This window comes from Suricata suricatta, chromosome 5, assembly GCF_006229205.1.
Source record: "Suricata suricatta isolate VVHF042 chromosome 5, meerkat_22Aug2017_6uvM2_HiC, whole genome shotgun sequence".
Classification (NCBI taxonomy): domain Eukaryota; kingdom Metazoa; phylum Chordata; class Mammalia; order Carnivora; family Herpestidae; genus Suricata; species Suricata suricatta.
In genome coordinates this window covers 131,667,047-131,690,270 of record NC_043704.1, presented here as the reverse complement: position 1 = coordinate 131,690,270, position 23,224 = coordinate 131,667,047, and the positions used below count along the sequence as shown (strand labels likewise).

The 23,224-nt window shown below is 36.4% G+C and overlaps 1 protein-coding gene across 2 annotated transcripts in view; it reads left to right on the top strand.

The window, feature by feature from the left end:
• TBC1D5 (TBC1 domain family member 5) overlaps positions 1–23,224 on the top strand; it is a 486,227-nt gene that overhangs the window by 41,620 nt on the left and 421,383 nt on the right. Inside the window, exon 2 of one of the 2 annotated variants that reach the window (XM_029940339.1) lies at positions 8,709–8,796. The exons of the other annotated variant lie outside the window; for it this stretch is intronic. The gene's annotated coding sequence lies outside the window, so the exon portion shown is untranslated. The remainder of the gene's footprint in view (positions 1–8,708; positions 8,797–23,224) is intronic. 2 annotated transcript variants of the gene reach the window in all.

The following is a 23,224-nucleotide window of genomic DNA, read 5'->3' as shown; positions in this document are numbered from 1 at the left end:
TTAATTGTTAGTTGTTTTCAGTAATAACTCACTTGAAGATACCTCAGTGGTAAAACCTTAACTGTCTTGCTAGATGGATTTTTTGTTAACATTCCTTCCATGGCAGCATAAGGTATACTAATACATATGATAGTTTCGTTTACATAATTCTTCTAATAATTGTCAAGGGGCACCTGGGTGGCTCAGTCAGTTAAGCGTCTGGCTTCGTCTCAGTCATGATCTCACGGTTCGTGGCTTGGAGCCCCACGTCAGGCTCTGTGCTGACAGCTAGCTCAGAGCCTGGAGCCTGTCTTCGGATTCTGTCTCCCTCTCTCTCTGACCCTTCCCTGCTCGCACTGTCTCTCTGTCTCTCAAAAAAAAAAAATAAATAAATAAAAATAATTGTCAAGACAAGTGCATAGATGAAAGCATAGGAATGGTGAAGTGTGGTGTGGGATTATATCACTTACCTTTTAGGCAGGGATTGTCTTTGGATTTTTGTACTTCCTGGAAGAGTACCCTGCGACTAGTGTATTTAATTTCTTTAAAAGACTACCGTGAGGTAGAGGCTTAATATGTAATTGATTACATTATTCTGGAGATAGAAGATACTTTCTATATCAAAATATTCCCTTTCAGTTTGACAAAAGAGCAGTGGATTTTGCTTTAAAGAAAAATGTCGTATTTTGTTTTGTTTTGTTTTTTTTCTAACTTGGACTGTGGCAGAATCAAATGAGCAGTAGTTTTTGCTGGCTAGCGCCTGTTCTTTTTTTTTATTGTAAAAATCCTTAAAAAGTTGTAATGACTAAATTATTTTATTCTTAGACATTAAGTTTTTTTTCTTTGTCTTTAAAGTTTTTACAGTTTTCTTTTTCATAGCATTGTCTTGCTCAGCCCGAAGACCTAACTTTCACATTAGCCAAATTTTAACAGAAGTTCATCGTTTAAGAGGAGTTTTGGTACAGTGTTTTGGCCAGATCGGAGATTCCCTATCATAATTTGAAAAGATCTTTGGGCACCAGGGTGGCTCAGTTGGTTACGCATCCAACTCTCGATTTCAGCTCAGGTCATGTTCTCATGGTTCGGGGGATTGAGCCCCCTGTCAGGCTCTGCGCCGATGGTGCGGAGCCTGCTTGGGATATATTCTCATTCTCTCTCTCTCTCCCTCCCTCCCTCCTCACAAATGCTCTCTTTCTTGCAAAGTAAATAAACATTTTAAAAAATTCTTTGAGGTGATTTTTATTATTTGCTTTAATTCAGATAACTAGTTCTGGCTTAGTTTTTCTTAAATCAGTTTTTAAAAAGTATAGATTATCTACCCTAAGTGTATGGAATGGCACGTGTTTGAATAGGAAAGTTCTAACTGTATTAAGTCCCAGGGAGTCAGGAGATACACTTGTGGAATTTGTTACTGTATGGACTCAGCAATCCCCCATCCCCCTCAACCTTATATCGACTCCTCTGTATAGTATACTCCTCTGGAGCTACCTCACTTCGGTCAAGAAGAAGTCTGTTTGTGTACTTTGTTCTTGGCAGAGGGGAGAATTGACTGAAGCAGGTTTGGCAAATGTGTGGTTTGTGCGTATTCTCTTTCCTATGCTTATTGCAGACATCAGGTCATGGCATGCTTTCTTGCCTAGCCGTGCAGTGGTTTTGTAATTTTCTCGCCTCCGTGAGTTGTTCCTTTCTCACAGTTTCAATGTGAGAAAACTTATCTCCTGTTGTCGGTATAGAGTTTGGGATGATTCTCAAAAGTTCTATACCATTTTCTTCCATGTCTAGGATTTGAGGTAACCCAAGATTAAGTGATCTTACTTACTGTCTTAGGTTGGGAAGTGTGCTAGCAGTTTAGTAACCTTTTAGCTGTACTTAAACTTGAATTTAGTACAACAAAATTGATCCCCTCTCTCCCTGAAATATCTCTTTAATGAAATATTGTATCAGGAAACCTTTTAAGATGTTACTGAGGTTCATTTTTGGACAATTATCCCCTGATAAATTTGTACTGAAAAAATTTTCCTGGGGTAGGGATGAGGACTAGGTTGTATCTTATTATCTAAATCCATTTCATTGACAACTGATATATCGGCTAGGATTCACTAGAGAAACATAATTAATAGTGGGTGTGAGGGTGGGGGCAGGAGATTTTAAGGAATTTACTCCTGTGGTTGTGGAGGCTGGCAAGTCCCAGATTTGCAAGGTAGGCCAGGAGGCAAGAGCTAGTCTTGCAGTTAAAAATCCAGAGGCCTTGCTGCAGAATATCCTCTTCTTTAGAGGAGATTCATCCCCCTCCCCCCCCCTTTTTTTTTTTAAGACTTTCATCCAGTTTGGTGAAGCCCACGCATAGGGTAGTCTTTTTCACCTTCACTCAAAATCTGTTGATTTAAATGTTAATCATCTAAAAAATACCTTCATAGAAACATGTAGAATGATTGATTTTTTTTTTTTTTTTTTTTTTAATGTGAGAGAGAGACAGAGGGTCAGCAAGCAGGGGAGAGGGACAGGGGCTTGGGGAGGCGATGGGGGGTGGGGGGAAGAGAATCTCAAGCAGGCTTCCCGCTCAATGTGGAACCTGATGTGAGGCTCAATCCCATGACCCTGGAATTATGACCAGAGCCTAAATCAAGAGTTAGACCCTCAACCAAGTGAGCCATCCAGGTGCTCCTAAAAATACTGCTTTAAAAACATATTGTGGGAGAGAGATAATCAATGTTCAGTCAGCCACTAATTGAGGATCAGAGTAAGAATTTTGGAATGGAGCACTAGTCTTCATCCTGGCTACATATTTGAAACATACTCATGACAGGATTCTATTCCAGCCTGACTTCATCAGGATTTCTGGGGCTGAAGTCTGGCCATCAGTGGTTTTTTTTTTTTTTTTTTTTTTTTTTTTTAAGGGTTTCTAGATGTTTCTTAGGTATAGCTAGGGCGGAGAAACAGAGTATATTATACAGTTAATGGTTATTAGTGATTTTCTCTACATGGAAAGAAATACATTTCTCTGCATTTTAAAACCTAGATGAATCATTGTATTAGGTATCTAGTCTCCGATAGAAAAGAACTTGTTCTAAAGACCTGGAATTTCGCTTCTTTAGTTCTGATCTCTCATTTACACATAGCTAATTTTTGCCTGTCTTTTAAGGACATTTCCTCTTCTTTAAAGCTTTTCCTGAATAGTTCTTTTCATAATAATGTATTCTTTTTATCTATTGTTTGCCAGTAAATTTAGTTTTACAGTGATTTTATGGTACCATATAATAATCTTTTGGTAGTGGTTTAACACTTTCTCTATATGGTTTACTATACATCTAAGTTAATTTATACAACAGTCCAGTGACTAGGAAGGAATTAGCATCTATTGGAATTTCCTACACATTCCAGACAGTAAAGCATTAAGCTTTATTGTCTGTATAATACTCAACAGCAATCTTGTAATATAACCATTATCATTGTACTTTACTCACGAGGAAACTAAAGTTTGGAGGAGATGAAGGTTTAGTGATTTTTCGCTGTTTCATAGTCCCGTCCTTTATAAACTTCAGACTGGACCTCAAAACCAAGTCCTCTGACTCACAGTCCTGGGCTTTTTCTGCTATATTTGTAGACTTATTTCCCAACCTTTCATGATAAACAGAGGCCTTGTTTTATGCATTGCTGTATCTCTTCATTTATATGAACTTAGGCATAGAGGTTGCTTAATTACTATTGATTTATTTATTATTTAACTTGTTAACGTTTATTTATTTTGAGAGAGAGGGGGAAAGTGCTCAGGGGAGGGGCAGAGAGAGAGAGAATCCCAAGCAAGTTCTGCTCTGTCAGCATGGAGCCCGAGGCGGTGCTTGATCCCACAACCTGAGATCAGGACCTGAGCTGAAATCAAAAGTTGGACACTTAACTGACTGAGCCCCCCAGGCATTCCTATTATGTAACTTTATAGAGCTGATTGATTGTGACTGTGTTTTCCATTTTAAAGGTACATTTAGCTCCATTAGCTTTTTATATGAATGTTTGCTTCCATATTCTTTATTTTCTCTTGGGTTCTTTAATGTTTTAGTTTAAAAATTATTATGAAACATTTCAAACTTAGTAAATAAAAGTTCAGAAAATAATAGAATAGGCATGTATTTACCCACCTTGTCTTGATCTCTCTCTTAAAAAGAAATAAAGTAGTAACAGATATGCTAAAGTTCCATCCTCTTCCCCTAGTCCTCTCTCCCAAGAAACAAATCTGGTTCTCAGTATATGTGCCTGTATACTTCTATTACATTAGAAATAACATTGTTTTGTTTATTAAGTTTTAGATAAATGGAATTATTGTACCCTTTAGAAAATAAATATAGCCATATTTTACATATCATATAAGTCAAATGTACAGTTCATTGAGATTTTAGTAAACTTACCAGGTTTCTCAGTCATCATCATGAATCATTTATAGAACATTTTCATCACTTGAATATCATCTCTCTTGCACATTAACTGTTAATCCTCACTCCCTCTGCTGTAGGCAACCATTAATCTATTTTCTGTCTCAATAGCTTTGCCTTTTCTGGATATTTCATGTAAATGAAATAATATATCTGGTCTCTTATACCTGACTTTTTTCATTGAGCATGTTTTTGAGGTTTATCTACTTTGTAGCCTGTATCTATAGTTAATTTCTTTTTATTGGTGAATATTACTACATTATGTTTTGTCAGTACATTCATGGTCAATCCATTCCATGAATACGTAGCTTTTTTCCAGTTTTTGACTATTATGAATAAATCTGTTAAGAACATTTGCGTTTAAGTCTTTGTGTGGATAGGTGTTTTCATTTCCCTTGGGTAGATACCTGAGAGGAGAATTGCTGATTCATCTGATATATTTATTTTTTAACTTTTTAAGAAACTACTAAACTATTTTCCCAAGTGGCTGTGGCATTAGATACTCTCATCGAATTCCCACTTCTCTGCATTTTCACCAACATTTGTTATTTACCTTTTTTTTTGATACATATCCTTTATAACTTAAGTTTTCCTCTCAAGTGTTTTGTTTCTGAGATCTATTCTTGTTGAAGAATGTAGCTATTATGTATTCCCTTTCACTGCTTTCGGGTATGTCATTGAAATGGCTGTCCGTAATTCAATTGTGTAAAATGTAGGGTTGTGTTATTGTGAGGTTATTGAAAATCCGTGTTTTTAGTCAATCTATATTGTCAGAAAAGTCACAACAGTAAGGATGTAGAAATTTATATTCAACACCACTGACTGAATATTGATCCTAGAAATTTCCAAATGGTCACAAGGCAATCATTTCCTGAGTTCATTCCACCTGCTTCCACAGAAAAATAAGAATTTTAGCTTTATTTGAGAAATGGGCAGAAAATGACCATTTTATTAATGTGAAAATATTATCATTGAGTTTTATCATGGGAAATATTACTGTAGATTTTTACTGACATAATTCATTCATTCTTTTGGTGAATGTAGAAGCTGCTTGAAATTTTTACTGTTAACAAACTTTTAGCAGACATACATTTATATATTGGTTGTCTTGTACATGTGTATACTACCTCTAGGGGTAGACGAATTTCTTTTTTACTTTAAAGGCAGCATGATATAGGGAGTAAAACCCAGGGCCTTACATCTTATTTCATTGTATGACCTTGGGTAAGTTATTTAACCCTTTTTGTGCCTCTCTCAGTTCAGTGGGGATAATAAAAATATCACATAGTGGTTTTACAGGATTAAAGCAGTTTTTCTCTCCTGCTTCACTAATTTCCCCCTCATTACTAGTTCTTTCCCATCAATATGCAGTCATGTTGTTGTTTCTCTCATCTTAAAAACATACTTTTGAAAAAAAATTTTTAAATATTTATTTATTTTTGAGAGACAGACTGTGAGAGGAGGAGGGGCAGAGAGAGAGGTAGACACAGAATCTGAAGCAGGCTCCAGGCTCTGAGCTCTCAGCACAGAACCCACGAATCATGAGATCATGACCCAGGCCTAAGTCGGATGCTCAACCGACTGAGCCACCCAGGCGCCCCAAAACATATTTTATCCCACTTTTTTTGGCTGCCTTTTGTCCCACCTCTTTCTTCCTTTTGGCAGTAAAATTGTCTATATTTGCTGTTTCCAAGTCTTCTCCTCCCATCTCTCTTTTTTTTTAAAATAAATTTTAAAAAATGTTTTGTTTATTTTTGAGACAGAGACAGAGCATGAGAGGGGAGGGGAAGAGAGAGAGGGAAACACAGAATCAGAAGCAGGCTCCAGGCTTTGAGCTGTCGGCACAGAGCCCGACGCAGGGCTCGAACCCACAAACTTGAGATCATGACCTGAGCCGAAGTCAGATGCTCAACCAACTGAGCCACTCACGTGCCCCCCATCTCTCTCTTAAAGCCATCACAGTTATGGAAAAAGTCTCCACCACTATTCTGCATGCACCATATCATGGTTGCCAGTAAGATCCATGTTGATAAATCCTGTGGTCAATTTTTGTCCCCTTTTTTAAAAGTTAATTTTGAGAGAGAGAGAGAGAAAGAGAGAGAGAGAGAGAGAGAGAGAGAGAGAGAGAGGCAGAGAATTCCTACAAGTGCATGTGGGAGGCGCAGAGAGAGGATCCCAAGCTGACTTTGTGCTATCAGCCTGGAGTCTGATACAGCGGGGCTCAAACCCAGGAACTGGGAAATTACGGCATGAGCCAAAATGGAGAGTCAGACACTTAACCTATGAGTCATCCAGATGCTCCAATTCTTGTCCTTACTTGTAACCTGTTGTTAGCATTTAATGACAGTCTCTTCTCTTTGGTATTCTTTCTTCACTGTTTTCCAGAATATCGTGCCTTCTTGGTTCTTTCTGTCCTGTTGGTTGCTTCTCACTTTCCTTTATTAGTTTCTCATATTCTTCCTTCCTTCTTAAGTTGGAGGGCATCAAAGCTCAGTTATTTGACCTTATATATTTTCTATCTACAGTCACTGCATTGGTAATCTTATCTAATCTCGTATCTTTAAATACCAAAGTATTCAACTCCACAGTTGAAGGTGGAGTTTTATTTCTACTCCCAAGTTTTTTATCTAACTAATATATTTGACATCTCCATAGAACTAATTGCCATCTCAAAGTCAGTATGTAAAGAGTGATTTCCTGTTCTTCTTTTCCAAACCTATTTTATCTGTAACCTCCACATCTCTTGATGGCATATTCACCTTTCTGATAGTTCAGAAAGAAACAGTAGTCATCCTTTTCTTACATTTTCTAGTTGCTTTTGTTGATATGTAAGAAAGCTTTTGAAAGTTATATATTTAATTTATAGCAATGAACTCATTATTTTGATAATCATTTGTTTTTGGTTTTGTATGTATTTCCACATAAAAAAGCATTAATCTACAAGAATCATTTTGCTCTCTTCTAAACTTTAACTATTATTTCATTATCTTGTCTAATTGCATTGGTTAGCAGATTCATTTCTTGACACTAAGCTTCAACTAATTTGAAACTAATTCCAAAGCTATTTAACTTAAATGCTAAATAGCTTTGGAATTAGGGTTCGGTGACTCTTGAATTATTTGAAATAATATTAATTCTTCCCAGGACTAGTACAACATGAAATTTGTCATTCCTAGGAGAGCCATACCACATCTAATAATGGATTGTTGGTTGATATCGATTTCTATAGTACCTACAGTTTTATATTTAATTTTAAATGAAATTTAGTGAGAATTACAGTGAACTAAAAGAAGCATTTATGTTAAGTTCAGAATGACTTTATTCTTCAGCGTATTGTTCTAGAAAGTTACAGTCTTTTAAGCTTAAGAAAATTCAGATTTCCTTAGAAGTAGCTTGGGTTGAAAGATAAAATGCTGTTTCAGCAGGCTGCTGTCTCGATTTTCTTAAAGATAACACTTTTTCCTCCCATCTCAACGCAGAGCCTCCGTGTGTAAGCATAAGTAGAACATTTGTGTCTTCTGTTGAAACATTCTCAGGTCTTCTCCCCCTGTATTAGACTGAATAGTTTTTAACATGCCTAAGAAGAGGGACATTTCAGGAGAGCTTGTCAAACCTTTCCTATTTTATTTCTTTTTGAATTGTTATCAGAGGCAGTGAAAATTTTATTAGGTAAAAATGGGAAGTAAGGATATAATACAGAATGAAATAGGCTAGTATGTAATAATATGTAAAATGAAGTTTTAATTGTTACTGGGGGGAAAGGTACATGATTACTATTTGCAACTTCTTGGGGGAGTTTAATTCTTTTCTGGAAGTTACTTAACACATGTTAACTTAAAATGTCTTGGGTTAAAACTTTCCATGTTAAGGTAAGAGTTTGAATTCTGTGTTGGATACAATGATTCTGTATCAGAAACAAGTAATAGTTTGTTGTGCGTGTGGGTGTTAGATCGGAGCAGGGTGATCATAAGCCCAGTTTGCTTGGGAAAGTGCTTTGTATGCCTGTTATCCTGTCTTCATTATTTCTAGCACCCCTGTGTTTTTATTGTTCCTTTGCATATTATTGTGAACTTGGTGGTATAATACAAAACAAAATTTTAAACTCAGTTCTGTAGGTCGAAAGTCCAACAGGCCTCTCTTGAAGCTATAATCAAGGGTTCAGAGAATCTGTTCCCTGTTCAGTCATCTCTTTGGCCGAATTCAGTTCTTTGTGGTTGCAGGACCGAGGACCGCATCTCCTTAGGGCCATTTCCAGCTTCGGGAGGGAGTTGTATCTTGGCTCACGGCTCTTTCCTCTGTTTGCAGAGCCGGCAGCAGCAAGTTGTGTCCTCTTCATTTGCTCCTCTCTGACCGGTCCCTCGTCACATCTTCCTTTACGACTCATGTGATTAGGGTAAGCCTGTCACGATAACTTCTCCCTTCTGAGGTCCCGGACTGTAACCACATCTTGAAAGTCCCTTTTGCCACGTAAGGTGACACATCCACAGGCTCTAGGGATGCAGACATCTTTGAGGGAGTTGGTACATTATTCTGCCTTTCACAGCAGTTTTGCAGTCTTTGGACACTTATATGCACATTCAGTTTCTAAGTAGCCAGTTTAATTATTTCAATTCGAATCAAACCTCAAACTCAAATTTCTGCCTCCCTGTCTTAAAATTTTTAGTTCTTTCCTGTTTTACTTCTCTCCTGCTTTTTTCTCCTTGACACCTCTGCAAAGGTCATAAATAGTTTTCCTGGCTTACTTGCTAGAAGTCAGCATGGAGAATAGATGTGATTTGGTTTTTGCCTTATTTATGGATAAAGGAGCCACATGTTTTATAGTGTGACGGCTTACATCATTCTTTTAGTCTTTTGCCATTGGAGCCTGCCATTGTCACATCCTCAGTGTTTAGTGACAAGGGAATAGGTGAATACTGAGGTTCTGCTGTTATGTGGTAAGGAAGAGGAGTTAAGACAGGCTTTTTTTCTCTTTCTTCCTTTAGATTTTATTTAATACCAGAGAAATAGCTCGGCATTCCATTCATTTAAGCAACTGCTGATTTTTTTTTTTGGAGGTGGCAGATTGTTATGTTATAGAAACAATTTTACTAGCACAGCCATCTTTTAATAAAGTAGATACTTGAGTGCTTTTATTTAACATTTTTGAGGTTTTTTATTAAACTGCATTAATTGAAGAAAACAATTATGTATTTTCTGTGTATCTGAAGACCAAATTGCCACTTAGGTCTAACATAAATTTGTAGTCTGGAGTTTTTTCCAAACCACAAGGTATAATTTGTATTCAAATGGATTAACTTTTTTCCTTGGACAAGCTAAATAAAGACCCGTTTATGATTTTCAATCCTGTATCTTATTTTAGTAAGTTAAGTAGATATTTGATACTTGCTAATTTATATATATTTGTGTCTTTAATAGTGAATCCATCAGTGTTTAAATTTAGCAGTTCATGTATAAGATAGAACCAATGCTACATACCTCTGAAGTTAATTTCTTTCTTTTCAGTTTACAATGCCAGTTTTACACTCCATGTGCTGTCAGGGAAAACGTAGGCAGCAGACACACCACGTGTTTCTCGTCACTAAGTTCACTATATCATTACAGGAAAAGTACATTAATATGCCATACAGAAAATCTAACACACATAAACAACCACTTAGCATTTTTGAGAACATATCTGACTTATTGATTAGCTTGAATATCTTTTAGTAGGGGAGACACCCAGAGAGTGCATACGTTCACACACTTATCTGAACAAGTGCTTCTTGTGCTGATGAATGAGCGGATCTCCTCTCTATGTATCATGATGAAGATCAAACGTTCGAGAGCTTTCCCCTTTCCAATGGAATCCCTAAATCTTGACACAATTAAATTATTCCCAGGGTTCTTCAGATAAAGTGCACTCTGGAAAACAAGTTTTTAAAACTTTATTATATGTTTCCATATATGGTTGGTATTCTAAGTCTCTTTTCCTGAAGTTTGTGCTATTATTCTGTTTTAGGCTCAATAGTGAGTGGGGTAGGGTTTGAGAACTTAATTTCCGTTTTCCCTGTGAACACTGTTCTTCTGTAGGCTGCACCCTTAAATTAGTCTCAAATTGGGTTGTGTGTATGTTTTACAAAATATGTACATTGCATGTTAGATTTTTTTCTCGTTGGAATATTTTATTAAAATTAGGAAATAACCAAAATATAATACATAAATATCTGGTTTATGTGGATATGGTCCTAAACTTGAGAAAACAGTAATAAGAAATAATGCAGTTATGAAAAATGGAGAGAAATATAACTAATATAAAGCATAAGGAGCAAATGAAAATGTTTTTCTTTTAGTCCTTTGTGAACATTTGCATTTCATGCATTCCAGAATTAGGAGTGATTTTTAAAAGAAAAATGTCTCAGCTTTTTGTTTCGTTTTAGTGAAACAGTACAACAGGAAGTTCTATGTTTTACAGTTTTCTCAGATACTTAGTTTTTCTCTCTGGTTTATATCCTAAGATTTTCTTTCTAAAACAAAAACCATATTTAAAATTCATGCTTCCTTGTAGTACTTTCTAAGACCCTTAATGTTTAACAACTTTGGGTAAGGTTTTGGTTCATGCCCTCTCTGTGGATATCATGTCCTTATTTCTTCAGTCATTCCTTCTGGACTGGGATTATCTAATAAAGCCAGTTATTCCATTTTTATTTTAGTTAAGGTTCACAGATATGTCTATAGACATTGTTAAATAGTGTAGAATAACCTTAAGTCTCTGCTATTTACTGTTTCCCTTCCTTTTGAAGATTTTAAACTGTTACATTTTCACTGAGAACTCTAAAATCTGAAGCTGTACATATGAGCTCATTCCCATGCTTTTCTCTCTCATTTCCTACTGGTTTGACTACTTTGATTCCCACCACAGTGAATATCTGGAACTGAAAGCATCGTTTTGCCCCTCACTTGTTTTCAGTCAAATCCAGAACCATTATTGGTTCTTGGCTTCCCTCTTGTTACCCTTTACATTCTTTATCTCGGACCTAAGAATTCACTGTTCTCCTCCCTTACGTCATCTCTAATTAGTCACTGTACGGTTTTAGTTGGTTTTGCTCCTGCCAGTTCATTCCCCAAACCAGCCTTAATCCATTCCTCTACACCCTTATTTCTAGAATACTTCAGAGGACTTTGCTATCCTCAAATCTGTGCCATATATTGTTGTCAGATTAATCTTCCTAAAGCATTGCTTCCACTCTGTCACTCCCCTGCTTAGGACCTTTAAGGAGTCCCACTTTGTAGACTCAAATTGTGAATCTCTAGCCCTATACTCAAAGTTCTTTTATAAAGTTCTCCTAATTTACCATTTAGCCGTCTCCTCTACTAGTCAGTGACAAAAATTCTCCTATTTGTCAAGATGGTTACAGCATACTGAGAAATCCTACATTTGCACATCTTTCCTCATTTCACAGTATTTTCATTCTCTCCTTTGTGCTGGTCATCTCTCTCCCATTTTTCTTTTTGCTCATCCAAAGCTTAATTTTCTGAACTTGCGGCTCATGTCTGTGTTTCTCTGTGAAATCTTCCGGAACAGTATGGCCTACTGTGATCTCTCCCTCTTCTGAACTCTTGTTTTGCTTTGTTGCTTCTCACGAAACACTTAACTGTTTGGTGTTTTGTACTCTTATTTTTAGTTGGATCTAAGCCCTATGTGGATAGTTAGATTTTAAGTATCAAGAGAGCAGATACCATATTATATTTCTCTGTGTCTCCCTTATGGGCTAAGTATAATTTATTACAAATCTCAGAGGACAAAATTGATTTTTTTCTCACTAGTTCCATGAATATTAACTGATTACTTAACTCAAACACTCTAGGCAAAGAGTTATGCATAAGAAGTATGGAAACTGTTTTCATGGACTTTACATTCAAGAAGAGAGACAGAAATATTCTATAGCTAATTTAACAGTGCCTTTTTAAGTACAGTTGAGGAATATGGTTTACCACTTTTTTGACCAATGAAAAAGAGAAACAGAAAATTGCCTTTCCTCTTCCCATTATTTGTATGTATAATTTTTTCATTAAAAATAAATTTTAATAATTACTCTTGATGTCACTGGTTTTCAAATGGTAATGCTTGTTTTCTTTTAAATGTACGTAATACTGATACTCCCTTTAAATCCAGTAGTCAAAATAGTAGAATAATTTATTTTTGATATTAAAACAGTTATGTGAAATTTGTATATCATTTATGTGATATGTAAGCTGATGTAAAATAATTAAAAGTTAATGAAAATATTTTTAAAAGGAATATTTTGTAAACTCAAAACTATCAGAATTTCTTATTAATATTCCAAAGCTATCTTTCGTAGGAAAACAAGTTTAAAGCTGAATACATTACTGGACACATTATTAGCTTTAAGTGTTTCTTCCAGTGGCTTGACAACATCGTGTATTTCACAGATATGATTTTTTTGAGATTCTAATAACTATACAAAGTTAATGTTAAAAGAATGGCAAAGTATGAACTGAAACGAAAAATTATTGTATTTGCAAATGTAAAATCATAATTGACATAAATGTTACAGTTAGGAACATTATGAATGTAAATATTCATTCTCTGTTCTCGGTCCTGTAATGCCATTCTTTGTCCAGTGGGAGATGAAAAGTGATGTTGAGACTGCTGTTTAACCTATTATAACAGCTTCAAAAAATTAAATAGCGTTGATGTAAATATGAGGAGGGAAAAGAGTATTTATCTCCATTAAGTGACATAAGAAGCCATGCTAAGAACAACAGGCGGATGGGTGTGCATTAAGCAGTGAAATCCCTAAATTCAGATGCTAATTGTAAGCACCAGGACAATTGCCTCCCACATACTTAACTGTTGTATATTTTCTTTAGTCAAAGTGTAATTCAGAGTTTGTGAAGTGCTGAATAGGGCTTTTAGTTTTTCATTCCCCTTAAAGGTACATGTTTAAAAAAAAAAACAACAATAGAACACTTCTCCTGGACTGTGATTTTGACAGATACAGATGGAATATTAAACCAAATGCTACCAAGATAACTCACATGATCGCTCTTGGATGGTCTTTATTAGAGTACCTTACCTACTTCCTGGTATTAAAAAGCAAATATTTAGTAGTAAAGTTAAAATTGTTTAAGTATATTTGAGCACAATTTGCTTGCTGTGGTGTACCAAGGACTAATTTAAGGCTTAGATTGTGAAAAGATGTATTAGTATTGGCATTAAGAGTATATTTGTTTAGATAATATCATTTTTTAAATTGGTTGTAGTGATGGTCTCTGGCATCGTGTCTTTAAAAGGGCAATACCGCTTTTTTCCATTATCTGAGAAAAAGAAATTTCCTCTGCATTTTCTACAGTGCCTTTCATGGTGGTTTTGTAATGTGTTCATCAGTTGTTGAAAGGGTACATAGTACAGAAACCCTGTTCTTAGAAGATAGATTGCTTTTAAGTAATAGAATAGCAGGGAAAATGTTAAGAGTCTTAAATTATTTTTAAAACTTTGTTTTTAGAAATAGAAGTACAAAAAACCTTTTTTGTAATTTTGCCACTTTTTTTATTCTTAGGTATGCTTTTTATTTAGCTTTTAGTAACTTGTAATTTAAGATCACAGTTATTAGGTGTATTTCTGCATTTTATATATTGCTCCCAGATGCTACAGTATTAGTTTTTATCACTGCATATTTTATGAAATGTCAGCCTTCTGTTGGCTGTTCACACAGCATTGTTAGTGATCAAAGACACAACATAAAGGAGAAGAATCTAAACAGTTGGCTTATCTTTGTCCTTCATTGTGACAAAAATACTATAAAATCAGTTTATTATAAAAAGTAAAATAAAGGCATCATCTAACATGCAGTGAAAGGATAAATGTCATTGCTTTTGAGTGAAATAAAATCTTAAATATTTAATATCAAGAAAACCAGTTATAAAGAGAAATAGTTTCTAATTTCACAAAGTTTTCTTTGGTAAGGAATGAAGGTAATATGTTGCATGTAATATTATAATACTTTGCTAATTGACAGCGTTATGCCTCAAAAAAGCCACACAGTTTTTTGACAACATAAGAGGTTATTCAGTTTAAACTCCTAAGTTTGTTACTCAAAATACATTTTACAAAAGTGACTATTGTAGTTTTAGTATGTGCATTGTCTAAGTTATATATAATGTGGTTTATTATTTTCTTGAGTTGATTTACTTTGTTCAAAACTTTATTCCACAGATTTAAAAATCCTTTTTCTCTAGGTCCGTGATTTCAATATTAAGATAAAAGTATAGAATGGGAAAATATTCCCAAAGCCTGAAAGAATTCTGTAAGAATAAAAATCTTGAATGATTTTGATCAGCTGTTGTATAGGCGCACCACAGCAGTTGGTTCAATCAATTTTATGTTTTGGGATGGTTTTATTAAAATGAGCTGCTGCTTTCAGTAAATCATTGAGAAAGATGCTGGCTTCATACATGTCTTTTTTTTTTTTTGGCGGAGGCAGGACACTAATAGTTTCTCTTTGCAGCCTTGTAAGACAGTAAAGTTGGAAACAATTCCTGACCGCCATAGAAGGCAGCATGTTTCTGTGTCATTGGTGTGGGCCTTTGGAAAGAGAAGTAAATGAGGATTTACAAGACCAGTGCTCTAACCCCTGAGCTATGGAGCTGCCCCATAAATGAGGATTTAGACCAAAATGTGATTTTTTTTACATGTACTTTTATGACTTTTGGCAGGAATCTGCCATTTCTAAAGAAAAATAATTGTCAGCCAATAATAGGGATGTTAACATCTTTTTTCTTTGCACATAATTTCTTTTTATAAATGATTGAAAGCTTGTTTTCATATGGAAGATTAGACCTTTGAAAAGCAGTTTGAAAGACATAGCTTTGGATCTTGTAATTTAGGGGCCTCCACTTTTTGTCCTGAGGTGCCTGAAACCCTTACCCAAAGTATGGTCCATAGTCCATGGCATTGGTGTTACCTGGAAATGCAGAATATTGGGCTCAGTTCCATGCCTACTAAGTCAACACCTGCTTTTTTATTTAAAGTTAAAAAAAAAAAAACAAAACTTATTTTGAGGTGGGGAGCCCAACGCGGTGCTCAATCTCAGGAATCATGGGACTGTGACCTGAGCTGAAATCAAGAGTCAGATGTTTGCCAACGGAGCCAGCCAGGCTTCCCTCAACATCTGCATTTTTATCAAATTTCCATTTGTATGCCCATTAAAATTTAAGAAGCACTACTATAATGCTTCTCAGGCAGAACCTCTCATTTGCTCAGTGTCTGTGTTTTATTGGGGGATGCTGATAATGGAGTTGGTCATCTGCAGTTGGAGAGTTGGAGGAGGCAGCGTTAAGCTCACATCAGAACTGTAGTTGGATCCTGAAGACAAGTATTTAATCTAGATCTCACAGGGATTTGATCTATATGTAACTGCTATTAGAATCAGTTGCTATCTTGTATCATACATGGGATACCTCACGTTATTCTCCTAATATTAAGCTGGTGGTTTCTTTTTGTTTTTGTGTCTTTAGCACATTCCAGATATTCTGATGTTTTCTCCCACTAACATTGTAGTTGGCATTTCCAGTATATTCTGTGATATATTTTCCTCAGGAGAGTCTCTAAATAAAAAGAGCCCTTAGTCAAATTTGGAAAGCATTGTATACTTTCTTCCTCTCCAGGAGAATCACAGTACACATTGATTTATATTAAAATATCTGAGAACCTGGTGGAGCTTAATTCAGTTTCTCTTGGCATTTTTCCAAATTAACTTGACCATAGCATTCTTCCCCCTCCCCTCTTTTAAAAAGGCTGCCATTAAAAAATAAATAAATAAAAAACTACCATTATTATCTTTTTCTTTAGCCTATACAAACTGGCTTCTTTCCAGTATTTATTCTCCTTGATCAAAATAAGAGAGGAAGACAACTTTTGAAATTGTCATGGCATTATGCCACTTAAAACAGACTTTCCAATATTGTTATTTAAGTGCTAAAGTTATTGGTACAGCCCTTGTGTTCTAAGGAGTTGAACATGATGGACATTTTTAGGGCTCGAGTAACTGAGAAGGCATCTTTTAGAAAGGAAACGTTAAGTGGACCCCTGTCAGATCCGGTGAGTCAACGGAAGGGAGGAAACAGAGCATTCCTGATGTTTGCTAGAATGAGGAAAACTGGGAGCAGTGGAACAAGTTAAACATTTGAGTTCAATAAATGTTCACTGAAATCCTTAATACAGGATAGGTTCTGTACTTGGCCTTGGGCGTACAATAGTGAGAAAGATACAATTCTGCCCTCAGGTTGTTTGTTGGAATGGGTTTAGTACATCTTGAGAAGTTAGTGTATGAGAGCTAGAATCCAGATCACAGAATTTTTTTCTGGAAATGTGTAAAATATAAAGTTGGCCAGAATATGATACACTGGAGAGCCGGAGACAGAGTCCAGCTATAGTAACAGGGGCCTGCAGTTGCAGAAAATAGGAGAAAGATGATGAGGAAAGAGAATTTCAAAAGATAAGATAGGGAAGACCTAACAACCAACCTTGGAAGAAGTAAAGGTGAGGCTAAATCTAACACCCAGAATGCAGTATATCTGATAGTTAAAAACCAATGCGAGACTCTGGTCTAAGACAGACTGGGCTCACCATCACGTCACGTCATGAAGTCACGCTGTCTTTAATGGTCATGTGGAAATAAAGTGGTATGAAAAAGTAAATGACTGGCTTAAAAAATATTTATAGGAATAAATTCAAACTTAGGGAAGAATTATAGGAGTAAGAATAATATATTCTTTCTCCAGATTCATCTCCTGTTAAGATTTTACTTCATTGGCTTTGTCATTTGGATATTTTTCTCTCCCTTCTCCCTCAAACACCTCTCTCCCAGTTTTTTGTTTTCCTGAGGAAAAAAAATCTCTTTGAACAGAGATTTCAGAGATTGATGCACCATCCTAAAGGTATATCAGTGTGTATTTCCTAAGAGTAGGGATATTTTCTTCCATAACTAGAGTATAATGAACAGCTTTAGTAAATTTAACATGGATATAATACTTTTCTCTAACCTGTCATCCAAATCCAGATTTGTCAGATGACCCAATAATATTTTTCTAGCATTCTCCCTCTTCAGTAAGAATCCTGTCCAGGATCACTTACTGCGCTTGGTTGTCATGTCTCGTTAGCCTTCTTGGATCTGCAATGGTTCCACGGCCGTTGTCTTTTCTGGCACTGACATTTTTGAGGAATATGGTTCTTCATTTGTCTATCACTCTTTATTTGGGATTGTCTCCTGTTTCCTCAGGATTAGATTCGGGTTGTACATTCTACCCAGAATACCACATAGATGATGCTATGTCCTTCTCAGGATATCACATCTGGAGGCACATTGGTGATGTTAATTTTTATCATTTGGTCACACTGTTGTCAGATTTCTCTAGAGTTACAATTTTTTCTCTCGCAACTAATAAGCAGTCTTTGGGGAAACACCTTAAGATCATGGAGATATCCTGCTCCTCATCAAAATTTCTGCCTAGATTTAGCGTCTCTTGATGGTTCTTCCCTGGTACAGTTCTTTCTGTAATGGTTGCAGACTGCTGATTTGCCGGGTCCAGCCCTCCTTCCTGTCGACGTCAGCATTCTGACGTATGCAGAAACGATGCTGATGGGTGGACTGATTCACAGTTGACCTTGGACAGTGTGGGTTTAAACTGTGTGGGTCCACTTATATGTGGATTTTTTCCACATAAATACAGTGCAGTACTGTACGTTTATTTTCTCTTCCTTCTGATTTTCTTAATATTTTCTTTTCATTAGCCTAATTTTAAGAATACGGTATATAATACCTATAACATACAGAATATGTGTTAAGTGACTGTTATCAGTAAGGCTCTGGTCGGTAGTAGGCTATTGGTAATTTAAGGTTTTGGGGAGTCAAAGTTAATATGTGAACTTTTGACTCTGTGGGACGTTGGCACCCTTAAATTGGCATTGTTCAGGGGTCAACTATTATTCATTCAGTCATTTATCATTGGTATGAACTTATAGATATCCTTTTCAATGCTTTATAATTCAATCCTGAATTATAAATTGTCCAGGTTTGGTTGGTGAAAGTGCATAGAAATGTTGACTGAGAAAAGAGGCTGAGCTAAAGTAAAACAAAAGCATTTACATGGGGTCTCAGAGTTGCAGTTCAGGGGACACAGATTTGGGCAGCAGTCCAAATAGTGTCTGTCCCTGCACCCTCCCACCTCCACCCCAGAACAAAAGTCAAGGTGTTTTTTTTTTTAAATCTTAAAAAATGTTTTATTTATTATTGAGACAGAGAAACAGAGCATGAGAGGGGGAGGGGCAGAGAGCGAGGGAGCCACAGAATCAGAAGCGGGCTCCAGGCTCTGAGCTGCCAACACAGAGCCTGATGCAGGGCTCGAACTCAGGAACTGTGAAATCACAACCTGAGCTGAAGTTGGACGCCTGACGTCACTCAGGCACCCCATAAGTCAAGGGTTTTTAAAGACAAAATGGAATGCTTGTGTTTTTTTTTTCTTTTTTTAACAAAAACTTTTCATTAATGTTGGCAGCAGAAAAGTAATCTTGGCTGAATATAATTGGTTAAGGCTATCACCAAGCAAAGTCTCTTACTTTAACAAGTTGTAGTCTGAGTCCTTGGAATATTTGCACTTTGACCCACAAAGTTCATGGTTCTACCTGGTGAGGATATGAATAAGGCCCATCTCTCTTAACAGGCACTTTGCTCCATTTTATAAACCCCTGATATAAGTGACTCCATTTTATTTTACCTTCCTTTTTTTTTTTATGTTTGTTTTGAGAGAGAGAGAGAGAGACAGACAGACAGACAATGTATGTGGGGGAAGGGGCAAAGAGGGAGAGAGAGAGAGAATCCTAAGTCAGGCTCTGTGTTGTCAGTACAGAGCCCTACATGGGGCTTGAATGCATGAACCATTAGATCATCACCTGAGCTGAAATGAGTTGGATGACGCTTACCCGACTGAGCCACCCAGAGGCCCATATTTTACCTTTTACAGAATTCCCCTGTGACATTATTATCTTTAAACATTTTCTTGTTTAATGTTTATTTAGTTTTGAGAGAGAGACAGAGTGTGAGTTTTGGTGGGGCAGAGAGAGATACAGAATCCTAAGCAGGCTGTGCTAACCCATCAGAGCCGTTAGAACTCACAAACCGTGAGATCATGACCTGAGCTGAAGTTGGATGATTACCTGAGCCACCCAGATGACCTGCCCATCACACTATTTTTTTTAATTTTTAAAAATATTTTTATTTTAGAGCACACAAGCAGGGCAGAGAGAGAGAGAGAGAGTGTGAGTGAGAGAGAATCTTAAGCAGGCTCAATGCTCAGTGCAGAGCCGGATGTGGGGTTGGATCCCACAACCCTGGCATCATGACCTGAGCTGAAATTGAGAGTTGATGCTTGAAGTGCCTAGGTGGCTCACTTGGTTAAGTGCTCAACTCTTGGTTTCAGCTCAGGTCATGTTCTCTGTGCTGACAGTACAGAGCCTGCTTGTGATTCTCTCTCTCTCTCTCTCTCTCTCTCTCTCTCTCTCTCTCTGCCCCTCCCTGCCCCCCATCAACAAATAAACCTAAAAAAAGAGTTGATGTTCAACTGAGTAAGCCACCTGGATGCCCCTCCCCTATCACATTTTTGAGTGCTTTCTTACTTTCTGGCAAACAGATGATCACAGACTTATCTTTGATCTTTTCTGTCTCTTCTCTGAAGAGTTCTGGTTTTAGTGGGGGAATGTTCTTAGCGAGCAAGATCTGAGCACTATGGTGCTCATTGTTACTGAATTGTGCTCATCTCTATAAGGTCTTGACTTTTAGGCTGAGAGGACAGAGGGACAGAGCTAGGAAATACAGGTGTATATATATATACACACACACACATACATACACACACACACACATCTACAGTGATGCATAGATGTATACATACATTCATACTGATAAACATATTAAACATTTAAGAAATCATTAGGTCACACCAGTGTGTCTAATTCTAATTCATCTCCACAGAGTCCTTTTTTGTCTTCCATCTTTATATGTCTCTTCTTTCATAGTGAGAACATTGGCTTCCAACAGCATCAACACATTAACTTACAGGTTCAGCTCAATAATCTGAAATAGTTTCAGAATTGGTTCATTATACCACTACAATGGACAAATCTACCAGAAAAAATTCAAGGTTTGTTTGAAGTACTCTCTCCTCACCCCCACTGAATTCTGTGAGTATATTTAATCAGATTTTGTACTCATAATTACTTGCACTACTTCTTTCTTTTTTATCCCTTAAGAATGGATATAGTATTAATTTGAAATATAGTTAAATTCACTCATTTTACTTTGCTGTCAGCTTTTGCGTGTTTTCCATTGTTAATGGAATTATTTTCAGTATGTAGGAAATGATCATTTACTTTTCCAAAAAGTAAAGTTTTATGAAAAGGTATACTCAGAAAAATGTCGCTTTATTTCCCGCATTCCACCACGTTCTTTATAAGGTATCCAGTGTTACTGTTTTCCAGTTCATCCTTCCTTTTATAAAGATGAGCAGATAAATTTTCTTATATTTTTTCTTATTTCCCTTTTTCTTAAGAAACACAGCATAGTATATATGTCCTTTTGCAATTTACTTTTGTCATTTGTCAGTCTCTTTAGAAAATCACTTCATATCACTTTATAGAGACCTTCCTCTTTAATTTATATGTACACTTACTACTTTATTGTGTGTATGTATGTAATGTAGTTTATTCAGCCGATCTCTTGTACATGGGTACTTAAGTAGTTTCCAGTATTTTGAAATTGCAAATAAGGCAGCAGTGAATAACCTTGTGCATATGTATTTTCATATTGTTTTAAGTTTATCTTCAAGGTAAATTCCTTGAAGTGGAATTGCTTGTTCAAAGAGTAAATACTTATGTTGTTTTATTAGATGTATTTGCCCAGTTCTTCTGTACCATTTTGCATTTCCACTACTAGTGTGTGGGAGTATCTGTTTCCCCACAACCTTGCCAACAGAGTAAACTGTAAAACTTTTGGATTTTTCCCGATTTGAAGGGTGAGAGATGGTATCTCAGTCTACATTTAATTTGCATTCATCTTAGGAGTGGAGTTAAATGTCTTTTCATATGTTTAAGAGCCACTTTCTATGGGATATTTGATCTTCTTTCCCTCAGTTTGGAAAGCTCTTTGTAGTGTTATCAGCCATTTATATTTATCAGTGATAAATCTGCAAAAAAAGTTTTCTTCTCATTTGTTATATTTCTTTTTTTTTTTGCTTATGATATTTTTCTTGTAATATGAGTTTCATAGTTGGATTTTAGTTCTATTTAGGAAGGCTTTTCTAACTTCCCAGGTTATAGGAGGAATTTAGTGATTCTTTTTTTTTTTTTGCATACATTCATTTTTTACATTTAAATCTCTGGTTTATTTGGAATCGGGTTCAGTGTGAGAAATACATTTGGTTTTTATCTCTGTTCCCTCCCCTTCTTCCCTGCAAGGTCTATCCATTTGTTAAAAAGACCATTCCTGTACCATGTTTTTGATAGCACCATTATGATGGCTGAATTAATTTCTGGAATTTCCCACTCTGGTTCATTGGTCTCTCTGGCAACTCATGCAACAATACCACACTGTTTTCATTGCAGAGGCTTAGAAGTGTATTTTAATGTCTGTAGTATGGTTTTTTTTTTTTTTGACTTTTTGACTTTTTATTGTTATTTATTTTATTTATTTTTTTATTATTTATTTATTTTTTTATAATAGTTTATTGTCAAATTGGTTTCCATATAACACCCTATGCTTCTCCCCACAAGTGCCCCCCCCTCCATGACCATCACCCCCTTCCACCCTCCCCCTTCAGTCCTTGGTTCATTTTCAGTATTCAATAGTCTCTCAGGTTTTGTGTCCCTCTCTCTCCCCAACTGTCTTTCACCCCTCCTCGACCTATGGCCCTCTGTTAGATTTCTCCTGTTGGACCTATGAGTGCAAACATATGGTATTTGTCCTTCTCTGCCTGACTTATTTCGCTTAGCATGACACCCTCGAGGTCCATCCACTTTCCTACAAATGGCCATATTTCATTCTTTCTTATTGCCGTGTAATACTCCATTGTGTATATATATATACCACATCTTCCTGATCCATTCATCAGTTGATGGACATCTAGGCTCTTTCCATGATTTGGTTATTGTAGAAAGTGCCGCTATGAACATTGGGGTGCATGTGCTCCTATGCATCAGCACTTCTGTATCCTTTGGGTAAGTCCCTAGCAGTGCTATTGCTGGGTGATAGGGGAGTTCTACTGATAGCTTTTTGAGGAACCTCCATGCTTTTTTCCAGAATGGCTGTACCAGTTCATATTCCCACCAAGAGTGTAGGAGGGTGCCTGTCTCTCCATACCCTTGCCAACATCTATAGTCTCTTGATTTGTTCATTTTAGCCACTCTGACTGGTGTGAGGTGGTATCTCAGTGTGGTTTCGATTTATATTTCCCTGATGATGAGTGACGCTGAGCATCGTTTGATGTGCCTGTAGGCCATCTGGATGTCCTTTTTGGAGAAGTGTCTGTTCAGATCTTCTGCCCACTTCTTCACAGGATTATTCGTTTTTCGGGTATGGAGTTTAGTGAGTTCCTTGTAGATTTTGGATACTAGCCCTTTATCTGATATGCCATTTGCCACTACCTTTTCCCATTCTGTTGATTGCCTATTAGTCTTTTTTATTGTTTCCTTTGCAGTGCAGTAGTTTTTATCTTGATGAGGTCCCAGTAGTTCATTTTTGTTCTTGATTCCCTTGCCTTTGCGGATGTGT